General features: G+C 41.7%; 1 pseudogene; it reads left to right on the top strand.

The window, feature by feature from the left end:
* The first annotated feature begins 22 nt into the window (after nt 1-22).
* LOC118965356 lies at nt 23-3,275 on the top strand (annotated as a pseudogene).
* Nucleotides 3,276-23,941: the final 20,666 nt, after the last annotated feature.

Here is a 23,941-nt window from a genome sequence, read left to right as displayed (position 1 = left end):
GCCGTGCTAAGGTGGGCACAAAATGAGGCTGGGAAGACAGGACTTAAGCCTGGACAAAGCTGCAGGGGCGATGGTCACCGCCTGGAACACACTGAGCATACAAGTGATGAAAGTGGACAGGGCCCGGGCGATGCAGTAGGGGTAAATGACCACCTTGCACTCTCTTAGTTATTGGACAATGATTGCAGAAAGCATATCCTTACCTGTGACTATTAATAAAGAAACGTGAACACAGTATTGGTCATTCAGTGTGGTTAATTACAGTATAAAGCATGTTGTACTCTGTAGGGATTATTAGGGCACAACATTAGAACACTCACTTCACCCCTCCTAAGACTCACTACAAAATGTAACCAAGAGTAAGAGTTTTTTTATTTTCAGATGACAGCATTAATGTCAATAATGGCCATATTCAACAGAAACCTCAATTAAAAAATCTATGGCATAACGCAACAAACAGTAATGTTTTAGGATGGCCTGTTCAATGGGGTAATATTCATTATTAGTGCACCCATAACCCAGCAGTGGTTTTTGTTATTGTTGATGTAAAAGCAGCTTGATTTAGTCATTCAACGTGCACAGCTGGCGCCTTGCACTGCTCACTTCTGTTCTCTCCTGTCCTGGGAGTATGTCTTCAGGGCCACAGCAGCAAAGGTCATTATCTAGCAATAACGCATGTTTAGTCTAAATCGGAGCACTGGGAAAGTAGCCTTCTATTCTGATATCCACTCTTCACACTTCTTTATTAACCTACAAGAACAATCATCCTGTTTCGCAAAACCTCTGCTGCACAGTGGGGAGTAACAATCCTGACAGTGTACATTTCTAACCCAGCGTTGCTCCATTCTCAACATATGAATGAAAGATGGTAATGTCGTGGTTTAGCTGTGCTTAAGACATAACAGTGTATTTTAGACAGCACCCTTAACTATAAGTCGAACTTGGAATAAAGTCGACTCATGCTGAAGGATCCTTGATATAGGCTAAGGTGACATTTGAATTTCACTTGCTACTCATTTTCAACCCACTATGAGATCAATAAATTGAAGTGGTGTAATTTCCCCATGTTAGTATCAATATGTTGACACGAGTACAGGACTAATTAGAGCACAAGCTCATGCATGTTCTTCTCTAGGGATTCTATCATGTATTCTACATAGTAAGCAGAGGGTTTTTAATAAGTTTCCTCCAAAGACTAGACTTGTTTTTTCCCCTTTCGAATTTCTTTATAGATTTATTTTTCATTTCAATGCCTCAAACAGGTTGTCAAAAACTACTGACGACTGTTGAACATCTAAATAAGTATACTCTCCCAGGAGTAAATATACCTTTCAGTGGAATTCCAGTCTGTTTTTATGGACCAAGGTCTTTGCTTCAGCACTTTTATCTCCGACAGAGGAGCCAGCGTGACAGTGAGGCGTGTTTCACATCAATGACATCAAACAAGCTCAAGTCTATCTGACTTGTTATGCATCTCATTATAAAACATCATTCACAAAGTAAAACAAACACACATTGCTCATACTTCATTTTTCAGTTTGGGGTAACTATTTTACTCCTATGTCAGACCTTTTTGAATGGCAAAAATGATACACTTGTCTTGTCACATCATTCTCCAGAGGGGGGCACTGTAGGCTTGTTGTTAGTCCTTACCTGGACTGTAGCAGAAAGCGATTCAAAGAAACCATAGAAAAAGAACGAAATAGAACAGTATGCCTAGTCTATGAGAATTTAAAGTGATAATTATGGCTGGGAATACATTGAGCATTAGACAAAGGGTTTTGTCCCAATTCGAATGCTTTCTTTGCACAATAACTTGACATATAGATACTTCTTGAGACCTCAATTTCCTTTTATTTGGTGTCATTCTGTCCTCAGTCCTGATTACATGTTCTGGTGCCATATAGCCACAGCTGGAACAGATGCAGTCATCTGTATTGATCTCAGGTAATTGGAGGGAGATGAAAGAGGAGCCTAAAGTCAGTGGACCATGCTGATCACCACCTACAGTTACTGAATCTCTCTGAGAGTATAAGTACACAAGGAAACTCACTAGCCAAGGGGACTTTGGTCTGGTTTACAAACACACTAGTGATCAGACTCCAACATACAGAATTCCTCTCAGGTAAAAGAACTGATGTATGCAACGGCCATCTGAGATGATTGTATATATTGACAAATACTGATTTGACATATATTTTCATATCCTTTATCTCTGCAACCACAGAATCAGAGGAGGTGGTCTGGGGAGTGCTGTACCTGTCACTGTGGTTGATGTCCCAAGAAACACTGCTGTCGTCTTGGCATTCCTCCTGGCACTGTACCAGGAGCACTTGCTCCTTCCTGCTGATGCAATCATGCTGTACCTGGCCTGTGCCAACCTGCCTGTGGTTGGTGAGTGCTGCCCGCTAGAGACCCTGGCGAGCTTCCTGCAGCCATAGCCTTGTCCCTGGGCTCCTGGAACAACTCGGGCCTCATGCAGCACAGCATTAATTTGTTCGCTTCCCTTCTATGCAGTCCACGCAGGTGAACGGGGCTGTCCAGGTGGGGAGGGACGTGGTGCCCATGGCCCTGATGGCCAGTCTGGTTATCCTTGTGTTTCTGTACTGCCACAGCCAGCAGGTGAAGGGACTCTGCAGCAGATTTGGGGCCAGTGGTGGGGCAGAGCAGCGGACAGCTAAGGCTGTAGTGGCCTTGGTGACCCTGTACATGTTCCTCTATGGGGTGGATAATGGACTGTGCACATATTATTCTTGTCGCTGTATGCAGAACTCAGCCCCCTGCTGATCATAACCACCAACAGGAAGATGAACAGCAGGCTGAGGTGTGTGGTGCAGGAGAGGCCTGTTCAGGACAGCGCCACTACACTATCTACTGTGTGAGTGAGGGACATTATTGTGGTCAGATATGGTTACAAAGATGAGGAATGTTGATTATTAATGAATTATGTTGCTATTAGAATATGGATCATAAAACATATAGAGCTAACATTGTACAATGTGAAATGTGTGGCAAAAGTATCTTGAACTCATGTACTCTAGTTTTTAAATTAGATTTTTATCCTGGTTAATATTTTTCAGCATATAACATTATTGTTTGAGCTGTTTTGACTTATGTCCCAAAGTTGATGGCATGCTTGGAATTACAGAACTGGAAGGTCATGAAACCAATATGTTGCTAGAAATGAACGTGCGTAGAAAATAAAAAAAGATGCATCGAAGCGGAGTTTGAGCCTTTTTTGTCACACGATCCAATTAGTGAAATTACCAGGATATTAATCATTCCAGATTTGTCCTGTTATTGTTTTGTTTGTTCATTCATTATGCTCCTTCATCTTAATTGGGTGGAAGAATTATAACTGGATGACTAAAGCAGACAATAGCTGTCAAGTGACTTCCAGCAGTCTCTTTCGAAGCAATTAACACTTTGAATAGGGTCTGCAAAATGTCTCATTGCTAATGAAGATAGTTAATTGCCCCACAGAGACCCAGGTATGGTCTCATGGGAAAGCCAGCTATCTTTAGAACAAGAATGATACATTCAATCTCTGAATAGAAATATCTGATGGAAATGTGAGAGAGGGATGGTTTTCAATTAAGGCCAAATACTAAAGACTAAAGGCTAAGATAAAAGTATCTGATTGGTTGATATTATACATGTAGACATTTGTATCTACTTAGATGAAGCCATATCAAGTTAGAAGAAGTTGCATGAGGAAAGATATGCCCTTGATAAAGTTATTCACTATGGGTGATATTCCCATTTGCATGTAGTTGTATTCTACTTCAGGAAAATCCAGGGCTGAGTAAAAGGGACCTGGAGGGGTGGGGTTAAGAGTGTCTGAATGACAACTTGTGATTTCACAACCTCATTTATGTACAAAGAGTGAGTGATTAGTTTTATATGGCAAATACAACAAACATTTGTAGTATTCTTAAAGGGCTTTGTATTATGTGCCTGGCCACATATATTTTCATTTTAGATGCAACTTGTTTTTTAGATGCATTACATCAGTGGAGGTACTGCATGGCAAATCAAAAATCAAATAAAATGAAATTGTATTGGTCATATACACATATTTAGCAGATGTTATTGTGGGTGTAGTGATATGCTTGTGTTCCTAGCTCCAACAGTGCAGTAGTATCTAACAATTCACAACAATACACACATCTAGAAGTAAAAGAAAGGAATAAAGAAATATGTAAATATTAGATTGAGCAATGTCAGAGTGGCATTGACTAAAATACAGTAGAATAGACTACAGTATATACATATGAGATGAGTAAAGCAGTATGTAACATTATTAAAGTGACTAGTGTTCCACTGTTAAAGTGGCCAGTAATTCCAAGTCTATGTACATAGGGCAGCAGCCTCTAAGGTGCAGGGTTGCGTAACCAGGTGGAAGCCGGCTAGTGATGGCTATTTAACAGTCTGATCGCTTTGAGATAGAAGCTGTTTTTCAGTCTCTCAGGCCCAGCTTTGATGAACCTGAACTGACCTATGACCTGGTAGGTCATAGGTCACAGAAATGGTCATGAGTTGCAAATATTAATGACCAAGAATCTGACCCACCATGTTCTTGTAGAGATTGCAACTGTGTCATACACCAAACCATAAACAGAAATATAAATGAAATCTAATGCAGGTAGTAACACTTTATTCATGTTTGCACCGCTCCGTCAGGCTTTGATTCTTTATTGATCTATGTATAAAAAAAATACTCCTAATGTTTTTTAATATACAGTATGTCTGCAGTACAATGCTGGAAACAATACTAAATTCAGTTACTGATTTGAGTCCATAGTCACAGAGTAGAGAATTCAATTCTCCAATCTTTTCTATTGACGATAAAGTCCATGTTTCTTACTCTTCACACCACTGAAATCTGAATGGTTCATGACACAGACTCCGGTGGAATGAAGGATAGAATGCATGGCTAATTCCAGTCAGCCTATGAGTCCTTTCCTTTGCCCCAATTCATAGCTGAGTACTCCTTGGAACCTTATCAGAAAACAAAACACAAAATGAGTCAAAATGGAACATTAAACACTGAGGAAACACTGAGGAGAGAAGAATGACATACTTATAGAGGGTGCAAGAGCCAGTTGACTCCAAGTATCTGTTAATTGTGCGTGTGTAAAGGGTGTGCCAGCCTCTCCCTGCACAAGATGAGACCTGCTCCTGTTCTGTTCCATTCCTCCAGTGTGTTCCAGGCCCAGGTGAATGCCTTAGCCCTGCTAGACATGTAGAGACAGCACTGATGCTTCTATGGTACATAATCACATAGTTTTGTATGTAATCCTGGACTAGGAACATTGTCTTTTTATTTTTGCAATACTGAGTAGAATATAACATTTCAATATCAAGACTGCTACCTGTCAATCAACGGGTTGAATGTCTGGGTCACTGCATACTCTCCCTTTACATCGATACTGTACATCTCAAATCTGACTCACCTTACTGGAGATTGACTTTTCAACTCTTGGTTCTTGTTTGATCCATTCCTAAAAACAAAACACAATACAAATACAAATACAAAACATCAAACAACAGTCATCAAACACTATGAGCAAGTTTCATCAAAAGATTGTTACAAATATTTGAGGACTGATTTAAGAGTAATCATTGAAGACAAAAAAAAGTCAAGATGTGTCTGAGAGTTTTCTGTAAATTTGCATTGAAAGATAAATAAAATGAAGTAATCCAGATGAATCCTTTTTCTGCAGTGCCTAATGTCAGTCTCACTGTCTTTTTACCTGCCCTATGTAGAGGCATTTTAGCTTACAGCATGGACCAATGGCATTGCAGCAAAAAGGGCAAGCCTCGCCCCCTCTATTTTAAAACTCGCCAATGCCCTAATATAGCCCTCCTGGACAAATTCTAATGACCGAATAAAATGTATCCCCCTCCCTTGAGAAACAAACTATCCCACCAACAAACACCTAACATTAGTTAATAGTATCGTTCCTTCCACATCCATTTGTACAATACAGTATAAGAAATTATAATAACACATTATCATACTCAAAGCATTAACAATCATAAACTGTTGAAATGGATAGACCATTTTGGCTTTATTCTATTACTATTATAGGTCAATACAGTAGATTGTTCAATAGCTTTGTCTTTGACTGTTTATGCTTGACAACAGTGCATCTATAGATGTAAGTTGTGCATCCTTGGTCAGAAATTCTATGGAAATGTGTGTGATATCATCTACCCAGCCCGTCACTCCTCCCTCTCATCCCTCAACTACCCCTCCTCCCCTCCCTTACCTTCCTTACCTTCTCACCAGAGTGGAACCTGTCTGGACAGGTTGACAATGGAATTTACTGGTTTACTGAAGGACTGCAACTAGGGGAGAGAACATGGAGATAAAAAATGAAACTGCATGCATCAAACTTATATGCAAAATAACAGTAATTTAATAGACACAGGTAGCCCCTTAAAGAGTGCGTGGCCAAAGAGCTCTTTTTTCATGTCATCCAACAATTGTAATTGTCTGGTGTTTGCTAAACGGCATTGGTACTTTGATTGGAATAGGTGCTTTGATCAGATGACATGAAAATAGAGCTCTTTGGCCACTCACACCAGTGGTGGGTTTGGCGTCGAAATGAGAACGCATGAACAGAAAATAACCCCATAACTACTGCAAAATATGGTGGTGGAACTTTAATGTTGTGGGGCTATTTTGCATCCACTGGTTTTGGGGCCTTTGCTAAGGTAAACGGCATCATGAACTTTACCCAGTACCAGGAAATGTTGTGCCAAAAACCTAGTTGCCTTGGCCGCAAGTGGATCTTCCAGCAAGAAAATAACCTCAAAAACACATTAAAGTCCACCAATAAATAGTTAATTGACCATAAAATCAACATTTTGCAATGGCCATGTGATTTGAATTGAAGATGGCAGTCCATATGCACAGACAAAGGATATCAAGGATCTGGAAGGATTCTGTATATTTGGGTATCCCATAGGGTGGCGCACAATTGGCCCAGCATTGTCCGGGTTTGGCTGGGATAGGCCGTCATTGTTAATAAGAATTTGTTCTTAACTGACTTGCCTAGTTAAATAAAGGTTAAATAAAATAAATACAAGTATGGAGGAATGGTCTAAGATCCCTCCCAATGTATTGTCCAACTCATAAAACATTTTAGAAAGAGGCTCAGTGCCATTGACCCCTACATTTTTTGAGAAAAATTGTATCACTTGTTAAACAAAATATCTTTCTCCGAGCAATTGTGTTAGTCTAAAATAAAAAAATAAAAAATATTGACCATACAATATAGCTCAGTGTTTGAATTATTTACAATATTTCACACAGTCATTTTTGCTCATCTTAATCAAGAGTGTCAACAATTTTGGACCCCAATGTACGTATGTGGCCCATAGCTCTATTTCCACTTCCCCAGTTCCAGAGGGAGAGGAGAGGACAATGTTTCAACATGCCTGGAATGCTGCAATGCGGGAAAGGAATACAGCAACACCTCTATATTCTGCTTCCTGCCTGAATGAGAACATGTTTCAATTCTGTGATAGTAGATATCACATCAACATGAATGCACAGTTTTTGCAATGCCAGTTTATTCTATTTGGTGTGTTCTCATGTAATGTGTAAAGAAATTGCTGTCTCTATCTTGACTTCATGCCCTGTTTGAATATATTAACAGGACTATTCCAGAGTCCCGAATAACGCATTGAGGTCTATCATGCAGGATTCTCTAAACAATAGTGATATTGACAAATGTCTTAATGCAACCATGTGGTGAGAGCATATTACTCTGATCCAGTTGAGGAGACTGAATATCAGATGAGCCCCTGGGTGAAACAGGCCACACAGTCGATAGAGGGATGTGGAGTTGCAAGAGCCCTCTGAGGGCCCGGGGCCAGCCACAGCCAGTCTCCTCCCAGCCTATACTTTCAGGTGAGATATGTGCTGCTCTGTCTGGACTTGCACAACATTCAAGGCTGGCTGTAATCTTCCCCAGAAACGCTTTGGATCAGAGAGAGTGCAGCTCTGAGTTTCACCTTTAGCCAACACATTACTCAATGCCAAATATTGTACAAGCAGAGACAAAATAGAAGGGGAAGGCGGGGAAGCAAAGCAGAACCCAATCACAAGGCAAGAAGACACTTTGTGAAAATTTGTGACAAGCCCACCTGGCAGTACAGTAGATGAACACACAGTCCATATAAGGAAATCAGTTAATTTTAATTAATTAATTAGGCCCTAATCTATGGATTTCACATGACTGGGCAGGGGTGCAGCCATGGGTGGGCCTTTGAAGGCATAGGCCCACCCACTTGGCAGCCAGGCCCACCCACTGGGGAGCCAGGCCCAGCCAATCAGAATGACTTTTCCCCCATAAAAGGGCTTATTACAGACAGAAATACTCCTCAGATCCCTCAGGTGAAGAAGCCGGATGTGGAGGTCCTGAGCTGGCGTGGTTACACAAGCTCTCTGGTTGTGAGGCTGGTTGGACGTACTGACAAATTCTCTAAAACTACGTTGGAGGCAGCTTATGGCGGAGAAATTAACAATCAATTCTCTGGCAACAGCTCTGGTGGACATTCCTGCAGTCAGCATGCCAATTGCACTCTCCCTCAAAACTTGAGATTTTTGTGGCATTGTTTTGTGTGACAAAACTGCACCTGTGAGGAGTGGCCATTTATTGTCCCCAGCACAATGTGTACCTATGTAATGATCATGCTGTTTAATCAAATATTTTATTTATATCATTTATTATGTTACGCACGCCTCTATGAAGAGGGAACGCAACACCCTGCTACAACTAAACTCTCTGTGAAGTGAAAGAGGTATGGACTGTAGGTGTGAGTAAGGATGACAGACAGAATGTGGTACCGTTTTACAAGGACTTCATTCCTGTACACGGTAATATGGGGAAAAGGGGCTGGACGGAACCAAAGCAAAGAAAGTAAATCTCAAAGCCCCCCTCTCCTATCTTACCTGCCTACCCACTACTTACCTATTTTAGCACCACCTGGTGCCCTAACCAAAATACAGGGGGTGGTCCGCCCAGGTCTTACCTAGTGTGCCTAGACAGTGAATATACTACGGGTATATGTATGCCCGCGGGCCTCTTACCTAAACACTCCCAAGGTGCCTTCCCCTTCCCCACTGGGAACAAATGAAACAGGATATTAAGCAATTTCAAACTAACAAAGGACATCAAATAAGCTCCATCTGAGCAACAAACTCATAGAACATACCACTTCCCAGCAATGAACTCCCAGCACAATCAATCTCCAGCAAAAAAAAATCTCTATCACAAACAATCGCTCTGCAATGACCTCAGAGCAAATCTCTAGCAAAATCTCTCTCAGCAATCCCTACCTCCAAAATCTCACTCTAGCAAAAATCTCTACCTCTAAAATCTCACTAGCAAAATCTCTCTCAGCAATCCCTACCTCCAAAAATCTCTCTAGCAAAATCTCTCTCAGCAATCCCTACCTCCAAAAATCTCTCTAGCAAAATCTCTCTCAGCAATCCCTACCTCCAAAATCTCACTCTTCTGAACAGGACACTGGCTTTTATATAGCTTCAGATTGAATGGGTAATTGGAGACAGCTGTGTCTTGACGAGGGGGCGGGGTCAGCTCTCCAATTAGCCCTGGAGTCGACCAATCAGCTGCTTGAGGAATTTCAGGAAGCCATTTCCTGAAATAAACACATGCACAAACAAACTACAACACATAAACTGGGGAACGTAACAGGGGTCACATACACATATTTAGCAGATGTTATTGCGGGTGTAGCGAAATGCTTGTAGCTTCTTGATATGCCACAACTGTCAGGTGGATGGATTATCTTGTCACAGGAGAAACGCTCACTAACAGGGATGTAAACAAATTTGTGCACTAAATTTGAGAGAAATAAGCTTCTTGTGAGTATGGAACATTTTTGGTCAGTTTATTTGGAACCGGGAAGTGAAATTAATCAATATCTGGAAGGGCTGATCTACATTAGGGTGTCAGTTTACAGAGATCAATTATTTTGATGAAAACCAATGAGCCAATCCAGTGTTCTCCCTTGGGGGTGACTGTGGCGTGCTGTGTGCTCCTTGAATACAAAATCCTAGCTCCAAGATTCTAATCTCATTTAATGATTGTGGTTAAGAGCTGAAGGCTGAAGGGCTGAAGCTTGGGGAGGGTTGATTGTAACTCCTGAGGGACCCTGAGTCTGGCCCTGATTGAAGTTTATTTTATTTGGGATTAGGATGTCACCTCATCTGTCTTCCAGCAATTACACAGAAGAGACACAGCCTGGCAGCATGGTCAGAAGTTCAAAATGTAGGATCGGTCTAAGGCGCGGCGGTCTAAGGCCCTCCGTCGCAGTGCAAGAGGCGTCACTGCAGACCTGGGTTCGATCCCGGGCTGTATCACAACCGGCCGTGATCGGGAGTCCCATAAGGCGGCGCACGGCTTTACTTGGCTCATCGCGCTCTAGTGACTCCTTGTGGCAGATTGCGAGCTTGCAGGCTGACCTCAGTCACAGGTGAACGGTGTTCCTCTGACACACTGGTGCTGCTGGCTTCCGGGTTAAGCGGGCAGGTGGGTGTTAAGAAGCATGGTTTGGTGTGTCATGTTTTGCAGGAAACATGACTCGTCCTTTGCCTCCCGAGCCTGTTGGGGAGTTGCAGCGATGAGACACGATCAAAAAAGGTGGAAAAATACAAAAATAAAGTTCAAAATGTATAACATTGGCTACATAGTGTTTCACCATGGCAACAAATGTGGTGAGAAGAGAGGAATAGCCATAAAATACAGCATGTTCTTGAAACTAAAACTTTTATAGAGGCCAGTTGTACAGAAACAGGTTATTCCACACAGTACTAGGTTGAGTTATTGTGGTCCCTTGGCCACCCCTTCTTCTCTTTCAATCCACCGAGGTGGAATTTTCCACCATGGGAGCTCCATAGACCGGTGTGGAATGTAGACAAGATGGAACACGAAAGTACGTGTAGTACTTTACTTGTGCACATCATATCCAGTGCCTGATAAAGGGGAATCCTTTTCCAAAGGGGTGGTCAATTACTCAGAATGTAGGCTACATCCACTAGTCACTGGGGCTACTGACTTGTTGCCCAGAGGGTCTTACAGCAGTCAACTACTGTACCATATTAGTTAAAACAAGTTGCTGAGGAGCATTTTTTTACCACAAGGAATTGGTCTTGCAAATACCATGAAAACACAGATGAGAGGATGTCTTTACACTACACATATGCTGACGTACAGAGCTGATACAGACATTTACGATTCCGCTATGAACAGTCAGAGATGGTAATATTCGCCTTGGAGCAAAAAATCTGAACTTGTAAAGTTATACATCATGGGCAGGGCATGTGCAGACATAGCAACAGCCTCACAACTCTCTCTATCTCTCTCCAGACTGGTCTCATAGACTAGACATGACATAGTAAACGTAACTCCAGGACACTCAAATTAGTATGATATGTTAAGTTTGGTATGGTTATATAAGACAGAAGGTTAGGAAGGTGGTTGGTCGGGGTGGATGGGTGGGTGTATATAACGTGAATGTCTAGCAACCCAAAGGTTGTGTGTTTGAACCTCATCACGGACAACCTTAGCATTTTAGCTAATTATCAACTTTACAACTACTTATAATTTTTTTTCTAACATGTCATACATTTTGCAAATTCGTAACATATTGTTGTTTTTGAAAAAATTCATAACATATTGTACAAATTGCAATTCGTGACATATCATATGAAATGGATGATCGACATCCACAAATTAATACATGCCACGCGGAACGTAACATGTCATACTAAATGGAGTGTCTTGGATTGGAATAATACATTTAATACATTTGATACATTTAAAAACCACATCGCTCTCTCCCCTCCTCTACCACCCCTATAGGTAAATAAAGGGAAGACCTTAAGGAAAGGTCGAGACCTTAAAGAAGCAGCAGAATCACAGATTCTCAACTATTTCCCCTAAACAGACTGAAATGTGGCACAACAAGACCATACTTGCCAAAATGTAAAACATGAGGCACTAAAAGTATGCTGCAGCTGGAATATCTATCTTGACTATTACATTTTCCTCCAGTTAGATACTCTGAGAACTACTCAAGTAGTTTTTTGGAGTATCTGTAATTTATTTTTTACTTTTACTTCACTGCATTCCTTAAGAAAATATGTACATTTTACTCCTATACACCCTAAAGTATTTGTTACATTTCGAATACTCAGGCAGGACAGCAATATGGTCTATTTCATGCACTCATCAATATAACGCGCTGTCATCCCTACTGCCTCTGGTCTTGCGGACTCACTAAACACAAATACTGCGTTTGTAAATTACGTCTGAGTGTTGGAGTGAGCCCCTAGCTGTCTGTAAATAATTAAAAAAAACAAGAGAATCATGTAGTCTGGTTTGCTTAAAATAAGGAATTTGATGTCTAGCATTTAACGTTACTTTGAACTTTTATCCAAGTATGACAATTTAGTAGTTTTTCCACCACTGTACTTAAGTACATTTAAAACCAGATACTTTTACACTTTACTTAAGTAGTATTTTACTGGGTGACTTTCACTTTTTTCATTTTCTATTGAGTACTTTTTCCACCACTGCCAAACAAAAATGGCAAAGTGCTTTATGTAAAGCATTGTCAGGATGGCATAGCGGTACATCCGTAAGGCTGCTCCCATGGGGGTGGTGATTTTATTGCTCCTTTATTTAACTAGGCAAGTCAGTTGAAATTCTTTGGGATAGGTGTCCCTTCCATGGGACAGTTGAGCTAATGTAGGCTAATGCGATTAGCATGAGGTTGTAAGTAACAAGAACATTTCCCAGGACATAGACATATCTTATATTGGCAGAAAGCTTACATTCTTGTTAATCTAACTGCACTGTCCAATTTACAGTAGCTATTACAGTGAAATAATACCATGCTATTGTTTGAGGAGAGTTCACAATTTTGAACATGAAAAGTTATTAATAAACAAAGTAGGCACATTTGGACAGTCTTGAAAACAACATTTTGAACAGAAATGCAATTGTTCATTGAATCAGTCTGTTACTTTGCATAAACACTGCTGACATCTAGCGGCCAAAATCTAAACTGCACCTGGGCTGGAATAATACATTTGGACCTTTCTCTTGCATTTACACAAAACTCAAAGTGTTTCCTTTCAAATGGTACCAAGAGTATTCATATCCTTGCTTCTGGGCCTGAGCTTCAGGCGGTTAGATTTGGGTATGTCATTTTAGGTGAAAATTGAAAAAAAGGGGTGGATCCTTAATCAAGAACAAATTCTTATTTACAATGACAGCCTACCCTGGCCAAACCCTAACCTGGACAACACTGGGCCAATTGAGCTCCGCCCTATAGGACTCGCAATCACAGCTGGTTGTGATACAGCCTGGAAACGAACCAGGGTCTGTAGTGACTTCTCAAGCACTGAGATGCAGAGCCTTAGACTGCTGTGCCACTCAGATATTACTGTTGCATATACACACAGTGTGGAACTAGACCAGCATAAGTAATATGAAGCTTTGATTCTTCAAAGAAAGTGTTTTAAATCACAGCTCTCTAACACAAATACACAGTAATCACTGGTACAGGTACTTTAGGCTACATTAACACACCAGGAGTAGGTGAGATTGAGAGCCTCACACAGCTTTACATGAAGATATTATGGAAAAGTGAATCTGCTAGTGTTGTCCCAGAGCAAGAGGAGCCAACTCTGCCCACTCAAACCTGAATAATGGATATCTGATGGGTCCTCAGTCGCACATTATATTACATCCCCTGCACAGGAAGCTGCTGAGGGGTGACCGTCTCATAGTAACGGTCAGAATGGAGCAAATGGAATGGCATCAAACACCTGGAAACCATGTGTTTGGTCTATTTGATACCATTCCCTTTATTCCACTCCAGTCATTACCACGAGCCCATTATCCCCAATTAAGGTGCCACCAACCTCCTGTGATCCCCTGGAGCATAAGAATGAAACAGCATCAGTTTTCAAGACAACACAGCAGTTTAATGTGTAGCACATACATGCCATGTGCTCTAATGTTGAGTAAAGGTGCAATATGCAGAAATCACTGAAATATGATAAAATTAGAATAGTTCAACTAATTTAAGTTTATGTGACAAAACAAGTGTAGAGAATCATTGTACCATCTGAACAGCTGTGAGATATCTTTTCAACAACCAAAAATATATCATTTTAAGCTGTTTTAAGCTGGTGTACACCGAATGTAAGCGAATGTACCGAATGTAAAAGATGCAAAAACTAAACTTCTGAAGCACATAGAACAGATCTACCGCTTCTTAGACTTGCTTTCAATGAGAATTACAGATCTATATCTCACATTTCTATGTGCATTTTATTTGGGTCGTCCAAAAAGTTACATATTGAAGCTTCATTGAGTAAAGTGTGACATGACCTTTAGTTTGGAAAGTTTGGCTTGTTACTAGTATTAGTACCACTGTATTGTGCAGTGAGGCTCAAAGATATAAAATGAAGGGGTAGGAGAACACACCACCTGCTGACCAACAATGGTATGGCTTCTAAGGTAAACGGTAACTTGAAACTTGGAGGTTAACAGAGAACCAGTGACATCTGTGCTCAGTCTGGTAAACAGAGGGGAATGAATGCACAGCACACCCAAGGCAAGAGGAGCTCAGAATGCTAGTACAACGTCCTCACAACGTACAAGCCTGGTGAGTTCACTTTACTTCAGGGAGTGCCTCACATAAATACACTACATGACTAAAAGTTTGTGGACACTTGCTCCTCGAACATCTCATTCCAAAATCATGGCCTTTGCTTCTATAACAGCCTCCACTCTTCTGAGAAGGCTTTCCACTAAATGTTGGAACATTGCTGTGGGAACTTGCTTCCATTGAGCCACAAGAGTATTAGTGAGATTGGGCACTGATGTTGGCCGATTAGGCTTGGTTCAAAGTTGGCGTTCCAAATAATCCCAAAGGTGTTCGACAGGGTTGAGGTCAGGGTTCCGTGCAGGCCAGTCAAGTTCTTCCACACCGATCTCGACAAACCATTTCTGTACTGACCTCGCTTTGTGCACGGGACATTTTCATGCTGAAAAAGGAAAGGTTCTTCCCCAAACTGTTGCCACAAAGTTGGAAGTACAGAACCGTCTATAATTCTGTAGCTTTAAGATTTCCCTTCAATGGAACTAAGGGGACTAGTTCGAACCATGAAAACAGCCCCAGACCATTATTCCTCCTCCACCAAACTTTACAGCGGGCACTATGCATTCCTACAAGTAGAGTTCTCCTGGAATCTGCCCAATACAGATTTGTCCATCAGACTTCCAGATGGTGAAGAGTGATTCATCACTCCAGAAAACACATTTCCACTGCTCCAGAGTCCTACATCACTCCAGCCAACGCCATGGAAAGCCATTTCATGAAGCTCCGTGATAAACAGTTATTGTCCTGACGTTGCTTCCAGAGGCAGTTTGGAACTCGCTAGTGAGTGTTGCAACCGAGGACAGGCTATTTTTGTAACTAATAGATATTTCCACTTCACAATAACAGCACTTAAAGTTGACCGGGGCCGCTCCAGCAGAGCAGAAATTTGACAAACTGACTTGTTGGATGGTGTCCTATGACGGTGCCACGTTGAAAGTCACTGAGCTCTTAAGTAAGGCCATTCTTCTGCCAATGTTTGTCTATGACGATTGCATGGCTGTGTGCTGGATTTTATGCACCTGCCAGCAACGGGTGTGGCTGAAATAGTCGACTCCACTAATTTGAAGGAGTGTCCACATACTTTTGTATATATAATGTAGATGCTTGCCTTGCATGGCTCAAAACTACAAAGCACAAGCTTGGTCTGTCTGCAAATTCAGAGTGGGGTTCACAGATTACTACATACGATACGAAATGTAACATATCATTCTAATTGGAGTGTCCCAGTTTTACGTACAGAATAATATACAGGTTGTTCTACCAGCAATACACAATAGTTATACATTTATAAACACACATCTCATACATCACCATCTCTTTGGAGATTGAATTTAATCTGCACTGTGAGATTCTGGAGGCGTTACCTAAAACCTCTTAAATGTAAGTAAATGTAATCGAAAATGTAATCTAAGTAATCCCCTAAACGAATGATTTATTATGAGAGGGCCATAAACAGTAACTAGTAATGCTACATACTCCAAGAAAGTTTAAAATTTCACCTTTCTGGTAAAAATAGATATAAATTGCTGAGGTGTATTCACGTTTGAGGTGCGCAGTACAACAATTATAAAAATATGAAAAACTTTATATGATGTATTTCATATTCAACAAAACTGCATGAATAAGTCTTGAAATGACTTTTTTTTCCAAATTTACAGTAGTATAATCAATTTATAAAATGACTAACTGTAAGATTTCACCTTCCTTATCACTGTAAAATACATATTTGTATATTTAGTGTATATTTTAAATGTACATACTAAAGTCTTTTCTAAAGGTCTCTCTTGATCAAAACGTCTGCCGCCATCGCTGTAAATGTCTCACAGAGTTCTTGCTTGGCTTCCTGAATTCGTTAGAAACTATGTCTAGGACAAACAGAAAGGACTTTCATGTTTTCTATTTAAAATCTATTAAATATTTCAGATTACTGGCTATAAATCAATCTCTGAATGTGCTACAGCAACGAAACCACTCTCTCCCACTGCGTTACGATGTAAGGACTCCAGGCATATGTGTTGTTAGTGGTTGTGATGTAGGGTCCAGCTAGGAGTTGATGGACAGTCAGAAGAGCAAATGAAATGGTAGGAGGGACATCTCAGCTTCAAGTGGTGTCAGATTTCACATCCTGCTTCATTACAGGCAGAATAGACATACTCCCGTGTCGTGAGAATCATGGCTACCGCTCAATGCAAGCCATTTCAATCTATGGTTTCCACAGATGGATTTATAAGCAAACATGTTAGTCAGAACAGGTACCAGAACCAATCAGATTCACTAAAAAGGTTTTAATGTTTACCCTTTTCATACCCGGACTTTCATGTGCCGCTTAAGCACTGTGCCTTTGAAACAGTGCTGTAGGTTGTCTAGTTGAACACCTTCCCTGCCAATAGGCTTTACAGGAGATTAAGTAGAGGACAAAAACAAGAGCACAAAGCTAAAGAGCCTGCACCGTTCCAAGGCTGCCAGCTTCATTAAACAGACTCATTCTGATAGCGTCTCTACATAAGAGGCTTATTCTGACTCAGTCCAAGGCTGAACTCACAGGAGCATTCACAGAAAGTTTTCTTTGAAACCCAAGATGATTATGCACACTTCATAGGTTTGTTGACTGTGTGAAGAGTGTTAGGCATGTAAATGTATCCCAAAGCTGCCACCTCACTACCTTGCCCAGTGGAGGGAGAGTTTTAAACCTTATTTATTCAAGGTGATTTTTCCCTACTATAACTCAAAAGAAAGAGAGACAGAGTACACGAGAACAGTGCAGCAACTAAACATTACCAATAGTCTTCGCAATCCGATCTTTAGGACACACCTGAGTAGGAAACACCTCAGTCATGTTCTGTTGAAGTCAAGCATTGTGAACACTATGAGTTGGATGCCATTATCCAGATACCTTTGCAATAACATGTTATAGACACATGTAGGCCTACATGTACAGTGTTTGCCCATCCCAACTGAGCTAAGCCACACATAATAGATTCTATTAACTGGTTTTGGTTGTCTTTGTGCTGCGTGTCTAACCTAACTAATCTTGATGACCCACTAATCGCTCTTCACCAAGACGCTACACTATTAGCCATGAACAGCGTGGGGTTGAAGATCCTGAGCTTGACTGACACATCTTGAAATAATGACTGCTATTCTAATTCTAGTTTATGTGCCAGATATGCTTGTACTCTTCCTTACCCCTTATGATGGCAAAGCCTCACACACAAGCTTAGAGCACGCTGTTTTGTTGTTGCGCATATAAGCACTTCTAGGAACTCCAGCAGACAAAGAGATAAAACACACTTGAGGGAATCTTGTTAGAATGTCAAATCAAATCACATTTGGTTTGTCACATGCGCCTAACACAACAGGTGTAGACCTTACAGTGATAAGCTTACTTACAAGCCCCTAACCTACAGTGCTTTAAGTTTAAAAAAAAATGTTTTTTAAGTGTTCAGTAAAAAAAATGTAAGTAAAAAAAAATTGAAAATAGAAAATAAAAGTAACAAATAATTAAACAGCAGCAGTAAAATAAAAGCAAGGCTATATACAGGGGGTACCGGTAGAGTCAATGTGCGGGGCACAATTTAGCTGAGGTAATTGAGGTAATATGTACATGTAGGTAGAGTTAAAGTGACTATGCATAGATTATAAACAGAGAGTACAGCAGCGTAATAGAGGGGTCTGGGTGGCCCTTTGATTAGCTGTTAAGGAGTCTTATGGCTTGGGGGTAGAAGCTGTTAAGAAGCTTTTTGGGAACTCGACTTGGCGCTCCGGTACCGCTTGCCGTGCAGTAGCAGAGAGAACAGTCTATGACTAGGGTGGCTGGAGTCTTTGACAGTTTTTAGGGCCTTCTTTTGACATCGCCTGGTATAGAGGTCCTGGGTGGCAGGAAGCTTGGCCCCAGTGATGTACTGGGCCGTACGCGCTATCCTCTGTAGTGCCTTGCGGTCGGAGGCCGAGCAGTTGCCATACCAGGCAGTGATGCAACCAGTCAGGATGCTCTCGATGGTGCAGCTGTAGAACCTTTTGAGGATCTGAGGACCCATGCCAAACCTTTTCAGTCTCCTGAAGGGGATTAGGCCTTGTCATGCCCTCTTCACGACTGTTAGTATGTTATGGACCATGATAGTTTGTTGGTGATGTGGACACCAAGGAACTTGAAGCTCTCAACCTGCTCCACTACAGCCCCTTCGATGAGAATGTGGGCGTGCTTGGTCCTCCTTTTCCTGTAGTCCACAATCATCTCCTTTGTCTTGATCACGTTGATGGAGAGGTTGTTGTCCTGGCACCACTTGACCAGGTCTCTGACCTCCTCCCTATAGGCTGTCTCATTGTTGTCGATGATCAGGCCTACCACTGTTGTGTCATCGGCAAACTTGATGATTGTGTTGGAGTCGTGACTGGTCATGTAGTCATGAGTGAACAGGGAGTACAGAGGGGACTGAGCACGCACCCCTGAGGGGCCCCTGTGTTGAGGATCAGCGTGGCGGATGTCTTGTTCCCTACCCTTACCAGCTGGGGGTGGCCTGTCAGGAAGTCCAGGATCCAGTTGCAGAGAGAGGTGTTTAGTCCCAGGGTCCTTAGCTTAGTGATGAGCTTTGAGGGCCTTATGGTGTTGAACGCTGAGCTGTAGTCAATGAACAGCATTCTCACATAGGTGTTCCTTTTGTCCAGGTGGGAAAGGGCAGTGTGGAGAGTAATAGAGATTGCATCATCTGTGGATATGTTGGGACGGTGTGCAAATTGGAGTGGGTCTAGGTTTTTTATTTTTTATTGTATTATTATTTTTTAACCTTTATTTAACCAGGTAGGCCAGTTGAGAACAAGTCCTGATTTACAACTGCGCCCTGGCCAAGATAAAGCAAAGCGGTGTGACAAAAACAACAACACAGAGTTACACATAAACAAATGTACAGTCAATAACACAATATAAAAGAAAAATTGAAAAATCTATGTACAGTGTGTGCAAATGTAGAAGAGTAGGGAGGTAGGCAAGAAATACTGGAGTGATAGATTTGCAGATGATGATGTGCAAGTAGAGATACTGGGGTGCAAAAGAGCAAGAGGGTAAGTAATATGGGGATGAGGTAGTTGGGTGTGCTATTTACAGCTTGGCTGTGTACATGTACAGTGATTGGTAAGCTGCTCAGACAGCTGATTCTTAAAGTTAGAGAGGAAGATATATTCCAGCTTCAGATATTTTTGCAGTTCGTTCCAGTCATTGGCAGCAGAGAACTGGAAGGAAAGGCGGCCAAAGTAAGTGTTGGCTTTGGGGATGACCAGTGGGTGTGTGTTGCTATGGTAACCAGTGAGCTGAGATAAGGCGAGGCTTTACCTAGCAAAGACTTATAGATGACCTGGAGCCAGTGGGTTGGCGACGGATATGTATTAAGGGCCAGCCTGACGAGAACATAAAGGTCACAGTGATGGGTAGTAATATGGGGCTTTGGTGACAAAACGGATGGCACTGTGATAGACTAGATCTAGTTTTCTGAGTAGAGTGTTGGGGGCTATTTGGTAAATGACATCGCCGAAGTCAAGGATCGGTAGGATAGTCCGTTTTACAAGGGTATGTTTGGCGGCATGAGTGAAGGAGGCTTTGTTGCGAAATAGGAAGCCGATTCTAGATTTCATTTTGGATTGGAGATGCTGGAGTCTGTGAGTCTGGAAGGAGAGTTTACAGTCTAACCAGACACCTAGGTATTTGTAGTTGTTGACATATTCTAAGTCAGAACCGTTCAGAGTAGTAATGCTAGTCGAGCGGGCAGGTGTGGGCAGCAATCGGTTGAAGAGCATGCACATAGTTTTACTAGCATTTAAAAGCAGTTGGAGGCCACGAAAGGAATGTTGTATGGCATTGAAGCTTGTTTGGAGGCTGTTTTTTTTTGGCCAGCCGTGGAAAAATGCTTGTTGAAATTATTGATAATCGTAGATTTATCGGTGGTGACAGTGTTTCCAACCTTCAGTGCAGTGGGCAGCTGGGAGGAGGAGCTAATATTCTCCATGGACTTCACAGTGTCCCAAAACTTTTGGCAATTAGACTCAGTCTGTGACAGGTTGAAAATGTCAGTGAAGACATTTGCCAGCTGGTCAGCGCATGCTCGGAGTACACGTCCTGGTAATCCGTCTGGCCCTGCAGCCTTGTGAACGCGGACCTGTTTAAAGATCTTACTCACATTGGCTACGGAGAGCGTAATCACACAGTAGTCTGGAATAGCTGGTGCTCTCATGCATGTTTCAGTGTTACTTGCCTCGAAGTTCGCATAGACGTTATTTAGCTCGTCTGGTAGGTTCGTGTCACTGGGCAGCTTGTGGCTGTGCTTCCCTTTGTAGTCTGTAATAGTTTGCAAGCCCTGCCACATCCGATGAGCATCAGAGCCAGCATAGTAAGATTCAGTCTTAGTCCTGTATTGACGCTTTGCCTGTTTGATGGTTCGTCGGAGGGCATTGGATTTCTTATAGGCTTCCGGGTTAGAGTCCCGCTCCTTGAGGGCGGCAGCTCTACCCTTTAGCTCAGTGAGGATGTTGCTTGTAATCCATGGCTTCTGGTTGGGGTATGTACATATGGTCACTGTGGGGACAACGTCATCAATGCACTTATTGATGAAGCCAGTGACTGATGTGGTGTAGTCCTCAATGCCATCGGAAGAATCCTGGAACATATTCCAGTCTGTGCTAGCAAAACAGTCCTGTAGCTTGGCATCTGTTTCATCTGACCACTTTCTTATCGACCGAGTCACTGGTACTTCCTGCTTTAGTTTTTGCTTGTAATCAGGAATCAGGAGGATAGAATTATAGTCAGATTTGCCAAATGGAGGGTGAGGGAGAGCTTTGTACGCACCTCTGTGTGTGGAGTAAAGGTGGTCTAGAGTTATTTTCCCCCTGGTTGCACATTTAACATGCTGATAGAAATTAGGTAAAAATGATTTGTTTCCGTGCATTAAAGTCCCCGGCCACTAGGAACGCCGCCTCTGGATGAGCGTTTTCCTGTTTGCTTAAGCCCGTATACAGCTCTTAGTGCCAGCATCAGTCTGTGGTCGTATATGGACAACTACGGAAAATATAGATGTAAACTCTCTTGGTAAATAGTGTGGTCTACATCTTATCATGAGATACTCTACCTCAGGCGAGCAAAACCTCGAGACTTCCTTAGATTTCGGGCACCAGCTGCCCCTTGTCTTACCAGAGGCCGCTGTTCTATCTTGCCGAAAAAGCTTAAAAAAAACTGCTTTATGTTAATCATATCGTTGCTCAGCCACGACTCGGTGAAACATAAGATATTACAATTTTTAATGTCCCGTTGGTAGGATATAGGTGCTCGTAGTTAGTCTATTTTATTATCGATTGATTGTAAGTTGGCTAATAGGACCGATGATAAAGGTAGATTACCCTCTCGGTGACAGAATCCTTACAAGGCACCCGGACCGTCGTCTACGATACCTCCGTCTTTTCCTCCTGCGAATGACAGGGATGAGGGCCTTGTCGGGTGTCTGGAGTAAATCCTTCCCGTCCGACTCGTTGAAGAAGAAGAATTCCTCCAGTACGGGGTGAGTAATTGCTGCCTTGACATCAATAAGCTCTTTTCGGTCATAAGACGCGGTGGCAGAAACATTATGGTTATGGTTTAACATTATGGCACAATTGGTTATGGGATCGTGAAACGGCGGCCATCTCCATTGGCACCATTATGACATGTGATGTGGTGGTGGATATTGAGTAAGGCAAATGCTGTAGGTTTAAAAGGCTCTCCTCTGCATGGAGTCAAAGTCTTAAAAATTTATAGTCACTGTCTGTAGGATCACTCTCCTGTAATATTACTATTACATAATTTATCTGCAATGTAGCCATGGATTAATTAGTCCAAATGAATGACAGAAGAAAATTTGAGAATTGGCTCCCTCATGTACAGTAATATGATGTTCAGAGACCACATTAGTTGAAATGGAAGGAAAGATGAAGATGTTTGTGGATTTTACAGCATTCTTCATCAAAGATACATCATATTTCTCCAATGTACACTACCGTTCAAAAGTTTGGGCTCACTTAGAAATGTCCTTGTTTTTGAAGAAAAAGCAAATGTTTTGTCCATTTAAATAACATCAAATTGATCAGAAATACAGTGTAGACATTTTTAATGTTGTAAATGACTATTGTAGCTGGAAACGGCTGATTTTTTAATGGAATATCTACACAGGCGTACAGAGGCCCATTATCAGCAACCATCACTCCTGTGTTCCAATGGCACGTTGTGTTAGCGAATCCAAGTTTATAATTTTAAAAGGCTAATTGATCATTAGAAAACCCTTTTGCAAATATGTTAGCACAGCTGAAAACTGTTGTACTGATTAAATAAGCAATAAAACGGGCCTTCTTTAGACTAGTTGAGTACAGTGCCTTGCGAAAGTATTCGGCCCCCTTGAACTTTGCGACCTTTTGCCACATTTCAGGCTTCAAACATAAAGATATAAAACTGTATTTTTTTGTGAAGAATCAACAACAAGTGGGACACAATCATGAAGTGGAACGACATTTATTGGATATTTCAAACTTTTTTAACAAATCAAAAACTGAAAAATTGGGCGTGCAAAATTATTCAGCCCCCTTAAGTTAATACTTTGTAGCGCCACCTTTTGCTGCGATTACAGCTGTAAGTCGCTTGGGGTATGTCTCTATCAGTTTTGCACATCGAGAGACTGAAATTTTTTCCCATTCCTCCTTGCAAAACAGCTCGAGCTCAGTGAGGTTGGATGGAGAGCATTTGTGAACAGCAGTTTTCAGTTCTTTCCACAGATTCTCGATTGGATTCAGGTCTGGACTTTGACTTGGCCATTCTAACACCTGGATATGTTTATTTTTGAACCATTCCATTGTAGATTTTGCTTTATGTTTTGGATCATTGTCTTGTTGGAAGACAAATCTCCGTCCCAGTCTCAGGTCTTTTGCAGACTCCATCAGGTTTTCTTCCAGAATGGTCCTGTATTTGGCTCCATCCATCTTCCCATCAATTTTAACCATCTTCCCTGTCCCTGCTGAAGAAAAGCAGGCCCAAACCATGATGCTGCCACCACCATGTTTGACAGTGAGGATGGTGTGTTCAGCTGTGTTGCTTTTACGCCAAACATAACGTTTTGCATTGTTGCCAAAAAGTTCAATTTTGGTTTCATCTGACCAGAGCACCTTCTTCCACATGTTTGGTGTGTCTCCCAGGTGGCTTGTGGCAAACTTTAAACAA

The sequence above is a fragment of the Oncorhynchus mykiss genome, chromosome 7, assembly GCF_013265735.2.
Source record: "Oncorhynchus mykiss isolate Arlee chromosome 7, USDA_OmykA_1.1, whole genome shotgun sequence".
NCBI classification, from domain to species: Eukaryota; Metazoa; Chordata; class Actinopteri; order Salmoniformes; family Salmonidae; genus Oncorhynchus; species Oncorhynchus mykiss.
This window is presented reverse-complemented; position numbering and strand designations above follow the sequence as displayed.